Source organism: Gorilla gorilla, chromosome 10 (genome assembly GCF_029281585.2).
Source record: "Gorilla gorilla gorilla isolate KB3781 chromosome 10, NHGRI_mGorGor1-v2.1_pri, whole genome shotgun sequence".
In the NCBI taxonomy this organism is placed as follows: Eukaryota; Metazoa; Chordata; class Mammalia; order Primates; family Hominidae; genus Gorilla; species Gorilla gorilla.
Window position 1 is genome coordinate 144,309,740 of NC_073234.2, and position 10,860 is coordinate 144,320,599.

Sequence of the window (10,860 nt, forward strand, 5' to 3'; positions counted from 1 at the left end):
GCTTGCAGTGAGCTGAGATTGTGCCACTGCACTCCAGCCTGGGCGACAGAGCAAGACTCCGTCTCAAAATAAATAAATAAATGTATAAATAAATAAATAAATAAAGAATATTATCAAAGGATAAACACCCAACACATAAAATTGTCACAGTGAGTGGCCAGGCTCTTTAGAGGATAGCTATTGTTGGGTCCTATTCAGCATCCATTCTCCCTTCTGGTGACTGCACCTTGATTTTCCTTAACTAATCAATGCTCGCTGTGATTTAGGTCTGGCGGCTTGACCCTCCAGTCCAAGAGTGGGCAGTTGACCTACGCCTATCCAATCAGCAGTATCCCATCTATTGAGCTAAAGTACTTGGTTCAGGCCGGGCACGGTGGCTCACGCTTGTAATCCCAGCACTTTCGGAGGCCGAGGCAGGAAGATCACCTGAGGTCGGGAGTTCGAGACCAGCGTGGCCAACATGGTAAAACCCCGTCTCTACTAAAAATATAAAAATTAGCCGGCCACGGTGGCACGCGCCTGTAATCCCAGCTACCTAAGAGACTGAGGCAGGAGAATCGCTTGAACTCTGGAGGCGGAGGTTGCAGTGAGCCGAGTTCATGCCACTGCACTCCAGCCTGGGCAACAGAGTGAGATTCTGTCTCAAAAAATAAATGAATAAACAAAAATAAAGTATTGATTCACAGATGGACATGTGATCCTAGTTGGTCAAAGCTAATCCCAGAATTTACTCTTGAATGAGCAGGAAGAAGTGATTCTCTTTTCTGTTGAGTTTGAGATCATGGAAATATAAGCTTGGAGTTGCCAGAGGCCATCTTGTGAAACCAGAGAACTAAGCATCCCAGAAGGAGATAGAGATGAGAGAGACACTTGTTTTTAAAAGACAGTTTAAATCCCAGAATTTTGGAGGCTGAGGCAGGTGGATCACCTGAGGTCAGGAGTTCAAGACCAACCTAGCCAACATGGTGAAACCCCGTCTCTACTAAAATACAAAAATTAGCCAGGCTAATTGTGGAGTCTGCCTGTAGTCTCAACCACTTGAGAGGCTGAAGCAGGAGAATCGGTTGAACCCGGGAGGTAAAAAGGTTGAAGTGAGCTGAGATGGTGCCAGTGCGCTCCAACCTGGACAACAGAGCAAAAGAAAAAAGGACTGTTATAGATCTTGGTTCTGATCATAGCTAAAAGTAGCTTTTTCTTTAAAATTAGACATTTTAATTGTGAGTCCATAAATTCTCCTTTTGGTTAAGCAAATGTGACATTCTGTCAATTGCAATAGAAAAAGTCCCAACCAGCTTTGTACAAAAATCAAATCAAAATGGATTAAAGACTTAAATCTAAGACCTAAAACTCTGAAGCTACGACAAGAAAACACTGGGGAGGGCCAGGCGCGGTGGCTTACGCCTGTAATCCCAGCAGTATGGGAGGCTGAGGCGGCACATCACCTAAGTTCAGGAGTTCAAGACCAGCCTGACCAACATGGAGTAACCTCGTCTCTACTAAAAATACAAAATTAGCCGGGCGTGGTGGCGCATGCCTGTAATCCCAGCTGCTTGGGAGCTGAGGCAAGAGAATCGCTTGAACCCGGGAGGCAGAGGTTGCGGTGAACCGAGATCACACCATTGCACTCCAGCCTGGGCAACAAGAGCGAAACTCCATCTCAAAAAAAAAAGAAAAGAAAAGACAGGAGAGGCCAGGTGTGGTGGCTCATGCCTATAATCCCAGCACTTTGGGAGGCTGAGGCGGGCGAATTACTTGAGGTCAGAAGTTCGAGACCAGCGTGGCCAACATGGTGAAACCCCGTCTCTACTAATAATACAAAAATTAGCTGGCCATGGTGGCGGGTGCCTGTAATCCCAGCTACTCCGGAGGTTTAGGCAGGAGAATCTCTTGAACCCTGGAGGCAGAGACTGCAGTGAACCAAGATCGCACCACTGCACTCCAATCTAGGGGACAGAGGGAGACTCTGTCTCAAAAACAAAACAGAACAAATACCAAAAGTGGGGGGAACGCTCCAGGACATTGGTCAGGGCAACGATTTCTTGAGTAAAACTCCACCACAGGCAAAGGCAACCAAAGCAAAAATAGACACATGGGATCACATCAAATTAAAAGCCTTCTTCCCAGAAAAGGAAACAATCAACAAAGTGAAGAGACAACCCACAGAACGGGAGAAAATATTTACAAACCACCCATCTGACAAGAGATTAATAACCAGAATATATAAACAACGCGAATGACTCAATAGGAAAAATTCTAATAATCTCATTTTTAAAATGGGCAAAAGATCTGAATAGACACTTCTCAAGAGAAGACACACAAATGGCGAACAGGTTACAAAAAGGTGCCCAACATCATCGATCATCAGAGAACTGCAAATCAAAACTACAATGAGGCCGGGTGTGGTAGCTCATGCCTGTAATCCTGGCACTTTGGGAGGCGGATGCAGCCAGATCACTTGAGGTAAGGAGTTTGAGACCAGCCTGGCCAACATGGCGAAACCCCGTCTCTACTAAAAATATAAAAATTAGCTGGCCGTGGTGGCAGGTGCCTGTAATTTTAGCTACTCGGGTGGCTGAGGTGGGAGGATCGATTGAACCTAGGAGACAGAGGTTGTAGTGAGTTGAGATCGTGCCGCTGCACTCCAGCCTGGGCGACAGAGTGAGACCCTGTCTCAAACAAAACAAAACTACAATGAGATATCATCTCACCCTAGTTAAAATGGCTTTCATCTTGGCCAGCGCAGTGGCTCACACCTGTAATCACAGCACTTTGGGAGGCCGAGGTGGGTAGATCACGAGGTCAGGAGTTCGAGAGCAGCCTGGCCAATTGTTGGGAACAAGCCCCCCCAAATCTGGCCATAAACTGGCCCCAAAACTGGCCATAAACAAAATCTCTGCAGCACTGTAACATGTTCACAATGGCCCTAACGCCCACGCTGGAAGGTTGTGGGTTTATGGGAATGAGGACAAGGAACACCTGGCCCGCCCAGGGCAGAAAACTGCTTAAAGGCATTCTTAAGCCAAAAACAATAGGATGAGCGATCTGTGCCTTAAGAACGTGCTCCTGGGCCGGGCGCGGTGGCTCACGCCTGTAATCCCAGCACTTTGGGAGGCCGAGGCGGGCGGATCACGAGGTCAGGAGATCGAGACCATCCTGGCTAACATGGTGAAACCCCGTCTCTACTAAAAATACAAAAAATTAGCCGGGCGTGGTGGCGGGCGCCTGTAGTCCCAGCTACTCGGGAGGCTGAGGCAGGAGAATGGCGTGAACCCGGGAAGGCGGAGCTTGCAGTGAGCTGAGATTGCGCCACTGCACTCCAGCCTGGGCGACAGAGCCAGACTCCGTCTCAAAAAAAAAAAAAAAAAAAAGAACGTGCTCCTGCTGCAGTCAACTAGCCTAACCTATTCCTTTAATTCGGCCCATCCCTTTGTTTCCCATAAGGGATACTTTTAGTGAATTTAATATCTATAGAAACAATGCTAATGACTGGCTTGCTGTTAATCAATACGTGGGTAAATCTCTGTTCGAGGCTCTCAGCTCTGAAGGCTGAGACCCCTGATTTCCCACTTCACACCTCTACATGTCTGTGTGTGTGTCTTTAATTCCTCTAGTGCCGCTGGGTTAGGGTCTCCCCAACCAAGCTGGTCTCGGCAGCCAATATGGTGAAACTCCATCTCTACTAAAAAAAAAAAAAAAAAAAAAAATTAGCTGGGTGTGGTGGAGCACGCCTGTAGTCCCAGCTACTCAGGAGGCTGAGGCAGGAGAATCGCTTGAACCCGGGAGGTGGAGGTTGCAGTGAGCTGAGATCACGCCACTGTATTCCAGCCTGGGTGACAGAGTGAGACTCCTTCTTGAAAAAAAAAAAAAATTTCTATTATCCAAAAGTCAGGCAATAACAAATGCTGGTGAGAATGTGGAGGAAAAGAAACCCTTGTACGTCATTGGTGGGAATGTAGATACGTACAGCCAGTGTGGAGAACAGTTTGGAGGTTCCTCCAAAAACTAAAAATAGAGCTATCGTATAATCCAGCAATCCCACTGCTAGATATATAGCCAAATGAAAGACAGTCAGTATATCGAAGAGATATTTGCACTCCCATATCTATTGCAGCACTGCTCACAATAGCCAAGATTTGGAATCAACCTAAGTGTCCATCAACAAATGAATGTATAAAGATAATGTGGTACATATACACACTGGAGTACTATTCAGCCATAAAAAGAATGATATCTTGTCATTTGCAACAACATGGATAGAACTGGAGGACATTATATTAAGTGAAATAAGACAGACACAGAAAGATAAACTTTGCATGTTCTCACTCATTTGTGGGGGCTAAAAATTAAAACAATTGAACTCATGGAGATAGACAGTAGAAAGATGGTTACCAAAGGCTGGGAAGGGTAGTAGGGGGAAAGGAAGGAATGGAGATGGTTAATGGGTACAAAAATATAGTTAGATAGAATGAATATGATCTAGTATTTGATTGCACAGCAGGGTGGCAGGCACCTGTAGTCCCAGCTACTTAGGAGGCTGAGGCAGGAGAATTGCTTGAGCCTGGGAGATAGAGGTTGTAGTGAGCCAAGATTGTGCCACTGTACTCCAGTCTGGGAAACAGAGTGAGACTCCATCTCAAAAGAAAAATAATAATTAATTAAAAAATAAAGAAATAGGCCGGGCGCGGTGGCTCACGCCTGTAATCCCAGCACTTTGGGAGGCAGAGGCGGGTGGATCACGAGGTCAGGAGATGAGACCATCCTGGCTAACACGGTAAAACCCCCGTCTCTACTAAAAATACAAAAAAAAAATTAGCTGGGCGTGGTGGCGGGCACCTGTAGTCCCAGCTACTGGGGAGGCTGAGGCAGGAGAATGGCTTGAACCCGAGAAGTGAAGCTGGCAGTGAGCTGAGATCATGCCACTGGACTCTAGCCTGGGTGACAGAGCGAGTCTCAGTCTCAAAAAAAAAAATAAAATAAAGAAAAATAAAAGCAAAAAAGAAAAATCTCAGTGTATGATAATAAAGGAATCTGGCTGGGCACGATGGCTCACACCTGTAATCCCAGCACTGTGGGAGGCCGAGGCAGGTGGGTCACCTGAGGTCAGGAGTTTGAGACCAGCCTGGCCAACATGGTGAAACCCCGTCTCTACTAAAAATAGAAAAATTAGCCAGGCATGGTGGCAGGGGCCTGCAATCCCGGCTACTCAGGAGGCTGTGGCAGGAGAATCACTTAAACCCAGGAGGCAGAAGTTGCAGTGAGCCGAGATAGAGCCACTATACTCCAGTCTGGGAGACAGAGTGAGACTCAAAAAAGAAAAGAAAAGAAAAGAACTCATGAACAAATCTAGTATTTGATAGCACAGCAATAAACAACAATTTATTTTACATTTTAAAATAATTAAAAGAGTATAATTGGATTGTTAATAACACAAAGAAATGATAAATGCCTAAGGTGATGGAGACCCCATTTACCCTCATGTAATCACTACACATTGCTTGCCTGTATCAAAATATTTCACGTGCCCCTTAAATATGTATACCTACTATGTACCATACAAGTTAAAAATAAAAAATTAAAAAATTTTAAAAACAGTTTGAACCAATACAAGCATACACACTCACAGAAAACAATACAGATGCCTTTCATAAAAAAAAAGGCAAATTACACCAATAATTTTAAAATGCGAAAAGAGGAGACATGGTTTGTCACTTGACCTGAAAAGTAGCCCGTGTTGGCTATGTTCTGGGAAATAAGTATGCTCATAAATGACCAACGGAAAGTAAATCGGCACAGCTTTTCTGGAGGGCAATTAGTCACTTGTATCAAAAACTTACTGGCTTACACTTTGAATGTGCAATTCCACTTCTAGAAATTAAAGAATGTGTGCCCAGACTTGCCAATAAAATGTTCATTACAGTGTTGCATAAAAATCACAAAATGATTGGAAATGGCAAAGACGTACAACAACAAGGCAGAGATCAAATCAGTTCTAGTGTATGCATATACTGGAATGCTACGTCGTTATTCAAATGATACTGCAGAGGTAGGATTATGAGTTGGAAAAGTGTTCATGACATATTATTGTATTCATTTTCTATTGCTGCGTAGCAAATAACCACTGCTTTAGCAGCTTAAAACAACGCCCACTGATGAGTTCACAGGCTTCAGGAGGCTGGAAGTCTAGGCGTTGGTGTGGCTGGCCCCTCTGTCCAGGGTCTCACAAAGCTGCAATCAAAGTGTTGGCCAGGCTGAGATCTCATCGGGAGGTCAGGGCTCTCTTTTGTGCTCATGCGGTTGTGGCAGAAGGTAGTTCCTCGAGGAGATGGGTTGAAGGGCCGTTTCCTTGCTGCCTGATGGCTGGGGGCCGCTCTCAGTTCCTGGAGTCGGCCTGCCTCCCTCATCACGCTGTCCTCTTCATCTTTGGAGGAGCAGTAGAGAACCTCCCTGACATCAAGTCACCCTTTGAATCTTTCTGACCTGAGGAAATGCTCAGTCCTTTCAAGGAGACAATTATTAAGTGAGGCTCATCCTGCATAACCTTCCTATTTTAAGGTCAACCCATTTGGGGATTCAAGTCTCATCTGCAAGTTCTCTCTCTGCCAGCCCCTGGACTGACGTGTGATGGATTCGGGAGGAAGTGTGTGTGTACACCATTGTTGGGAACTCTAGCGGGCCCTGTTAGAATTTTGCCTACCACAATTATTAAGTAATAAAGAGCATAATACCAAAATGTATAGGGTGTTTCTATTTCTTATAGCAAAAATGAAAAACACAAACAAAACGAACAAGAGCTGACAAGAATACTGTGTCCGTACAGCAGAGCCAAGGAAACACTGTAGCGTTTCCACTGCCTGTATTACCTGCTGTGTCCATACAGCAGAGCCAAGGAAGCATCGTAGCGTTTCCACTGCCTGTATTACCTGCTGTGTCCATACAGCACTGCTGAAGAAGCACTGTAGCGTTTCCACTGCCTGTATTACCTCTGGGAGGCATCGCACCTTCCTGTGTCTCCAGCTCTTCGACTGTGAAATGGTGAGAACAGTCCCCACAGTTTAGGATTCGGGAGGATTCATTGAAGGACACTGAACAGTGCTTAGAAAAATATGAGGCTCCTGGTGCACACCCAGTAAAGTGGACTATTACGGTGATTGTATGTCAAGTCAGGAAAAACTTGATGCCAAAATATTCATAGTAGTTATCTCAGGGCAACGAAATTTTGTGATTTTTTTTTTTTATGGAGTTTTGCTCTTGTCGCCCAGGCTAGAGTGCAGTGTAATGGCATGATCTCAGCTCACTGCAGCCTCCGCCTCCTGGGTTCAAATGATTCTCCTGCCTCAGCTTCCCAAGTAGCTGGGATTACAGGCATGCACCACCACATCCAGGTAATTTTGTATTTTTAGTAGAGACAGGGTTTCCCCATGTTGTTCAGGCTGGTCTTAAACTCCTAACCTCAGGTGATCCGCCCACCTCAGCCTCCCAAATTGCTGGGAATACAGGCATCAGCCACTGCACCCAACCGTGTGATTTTTACAATTGTTTTTTGCTTATCTGAATTTCTTAAACATATCTTATTGTTTAATAAAAATAAGTTAAAATGTTAAAAGAATAAATATGACTCTCTGCCCACAACAGGTTGCTACTGAAAGCTGTTCAAATGCAGCCCATCATCCCTTGAGTAAACCTCTGATCCTTACGGCTGTGCCATGCACTGTTAAGCTCACTGTCTCCTTTGCAGGGACGACCATCTTTGGGATGAGCGGCTTTGTGCTGCAAAGTTAAGAATTGGGTCTGCACTGTCATCAGAACAGCAGCGGGAATTGAAACCCCGACTTCTTGCCAAAAGCTCAAAGGGAAGAAACCACTTATTCTGGTTGGTTGACTTCATCATGTTCATTAAACAACCCTCGCAGGAACTAGATACTTCCAGAATAACAGAATTTTTTTTTTTTTTTTTTGCAGTTGGTCACTTTCAAGTGCTATTAATAAAAGTCAGGAAAAGGAAACATAACTAGGGCAAAGAAACCACAATTCCACATGCACCTGCTTTATTCAAATGCGGATTTCTCTTTCCTCCCTCTCTTTTTCCTCTTCTCTCTCTCTCTCTCTCTATCTCTCTCTCCATCTCTCACCCTCCCTCTCTTCCCCCCTTTCTGTCTCTCTGTCATTGTGTGTCTCCTGTATCTCTCTCTCCCTCTCTCTCTCTCTCCCTCTCTTCTTACCCCTCTCTGTCTCTTGTCCCTGTCTCTGTCTCTCTGTGTCTCTCTCTCTGTCTCTCTCTCTCTCTCTCCCTCTCACACACACACACACACAGCATTCATAGTTTGCTGTACCATGGGGAGAAATGATGGTACAAAAACTAGAAACTCTGCTAGAAACAAAGAAACAGAGCGCCTTTCCTGTTAATGCTCTAAAGGAAAGAAGGAGAGAAGCCGTGTTGGTTTTTGTCACAGAGTCACTTCTAAAGTCAGTATGCCCACCGTGCTTTCTCTTGAAAATGCTATCATTTTTGCACACGGTAGATAATAAAGTTTTATTTTCCCTGGTGCTAGGAACTGGAAAAATACTCTGAGCAAACACTATGATCAAAGAAAAAAACAGGTTTTGCTTTACATTTATTGTAAGACCCTTATGTTAGAAGCATCTGGATAAATCTTATGAGAGATGTCTACAACTTTTTCTGTTCTACTGCTCTCCTGCTCGGTAATTATTTCTACATTATCCCATAATAACACATTGCGTTTGTACCCTTTTATGTTACCTACTTGAGAGAATCATAAAAGACTCCATCAAAAGAACTAATTAACTATGATATTGTTTATTGTTTTTTCTTGTTTTACAAATGGGTAAACTGAAGCCATGAATGTGTAAAGTAATGGGTCCCAAAGGAGATGTGAGAATATCTTACCTTGTGGAACAGGTGTATTCCAGAACAACCAAATATAAGTGAATTTCAGTTCAGCAAATCCCCTTGTAACACTGACTCCCATTAAAAAGTCAGAAATGGGCCAGGCGCAGTGGCTCACACCTGTAATCCCAGCACTTTGAGAGGCTGAGGCAGGTGGATCACTTGAGGTCAGGACTTTGAGACCAGCCTGGCCAACATGGTAACACCTCATCTCTACTAAAAATACAAAAAATTAGCTGTGCACAGTGGCATATGCCTGTAATCCCAGCTACTTGGGAGGCTGAGGCAGGAGAATCGCTTGAACCTGGGAGGGGGAGGTTGCAGAGAGCTGAGATCGAGCCATTGCACTCCAGCCTGGGTGAGAGAGTGAGACGCCATCTCAAAAAAGTCAGAAATACATTCTTATAGGAATAAAATCTTGTAACAGTGCACATTTAAAGATTTGATGAAACTCAACAAACATTGATTGACTGCCTTTACCCAGGCATGTCACTGTCCCAGGCAAGCTGAGGTTATAGGCACAAATGACTTGGCTGTCGAGGAGGTCACTATCCAGTTGAGGGGAAGGGGCTGACTGCTCCATGGCTAAATGCAGAACGGGATCAGGACAGCAGACAGGGCCAAAGAGCCTCAGGGTTAGGGAAGGTGAAGAATAGTCCCAGATGAGGCGATGGGGGGCCTTCATCAATGAAGTCATGTGGCTGGGCGTGGCGATTCATCCCTGTAATCCCAGCACCTGGGGAGGCCAAGGAAGGTGGGTGGATCACTTGAGGCCAGGAGTTCGAGACTAGCCTGGCCAATATAGCGACACCTCATCTCTACTAAAAATACAAAAATTAGCCGGGTCTGGTGGTGCGCACCTGTAGTCCCAGCCACCTGGGGGGCTGAGGCAGGAGAATTGCTTGAAACTAGGAGGCACAGGTTGCAGTGAGCCAAGATTGCACCACTGCACTCCAGCCTGGGTGACTGAGCGAGATGTCATCTCAAAAAACAAACAAACAAACAAAACAAACAACAACAACAACAAAATGCAGTCATCTTTGAAGAGGGATTTTGTGGTGGTCTGAAGGGTGGCCCCAAGAAGGAAATGTACATATTGTCATCCCCAGAACCTGTAAATCGGATGTGCTCAGTCCATGTGTGCTGCTGTAACAAAATGCCGTAGACTGGGTGATTTTCAAACAATGGGAATTTATTTCTCACAGTTCTAGAGGCTGGGAAGTTCAAGATCAAGGCAGCAGCAGACCTGGGGGCAGGTGAGGCTGCTCTCTGCTTTCACAATGTTGCCTTGTTGCAGCATCTTCCAGAGGGGAGGAACGCTGTGTCCTCCATAGCGGAGGAGGTAGAAGGAATGAACTCACCCCCGAAGACGTTTGATAAGACACTAACCATATCCATGAGGGCAGAGCTCTAATAGCCTAATCACCTCCTAAAGGCCCCACCTCTTAATGCTGTTGCATTGAGGATTCAGTTTCAGCATCAGTTTTAGAGATGACACCATCATTCAAACCACAACAGTGACATTATGAGAAAAAGTGATTTTTATTGTAACTAAAATAGGGATCTTAAGATGAGGAAATCATCCTAGATTGCCCAGCATGCCCGAAATCACATGATGAGTGCCTTTACAGTAAACTTACAGGAGGCTGGGCGTGCTGGCCCACGCCTGTAATCCCAGCATTTTGAGAGGCTGAAGCAAGCAGATCACCTAAGGTTAGGAGTTTGAGACCAGCCTGGCCAACATGGTGAAACCTCATCTCTACTAAAAATACAAAAATTAGCCAGGTGTAGTGGTGCTCACTGGTAGTCCCAGCTACTTGGGGGGCTGAGGCACGAGAATTGCTTGAACCCTGGAGGTGGAGGTTACAGTGAGCCAAGATCCCGCCACAGCATTCCAGCCTGGGTGACAGAGCGAGGCTCCATCTCAAAAAAAAAAAAAAAAAAAGAAAAGAAAC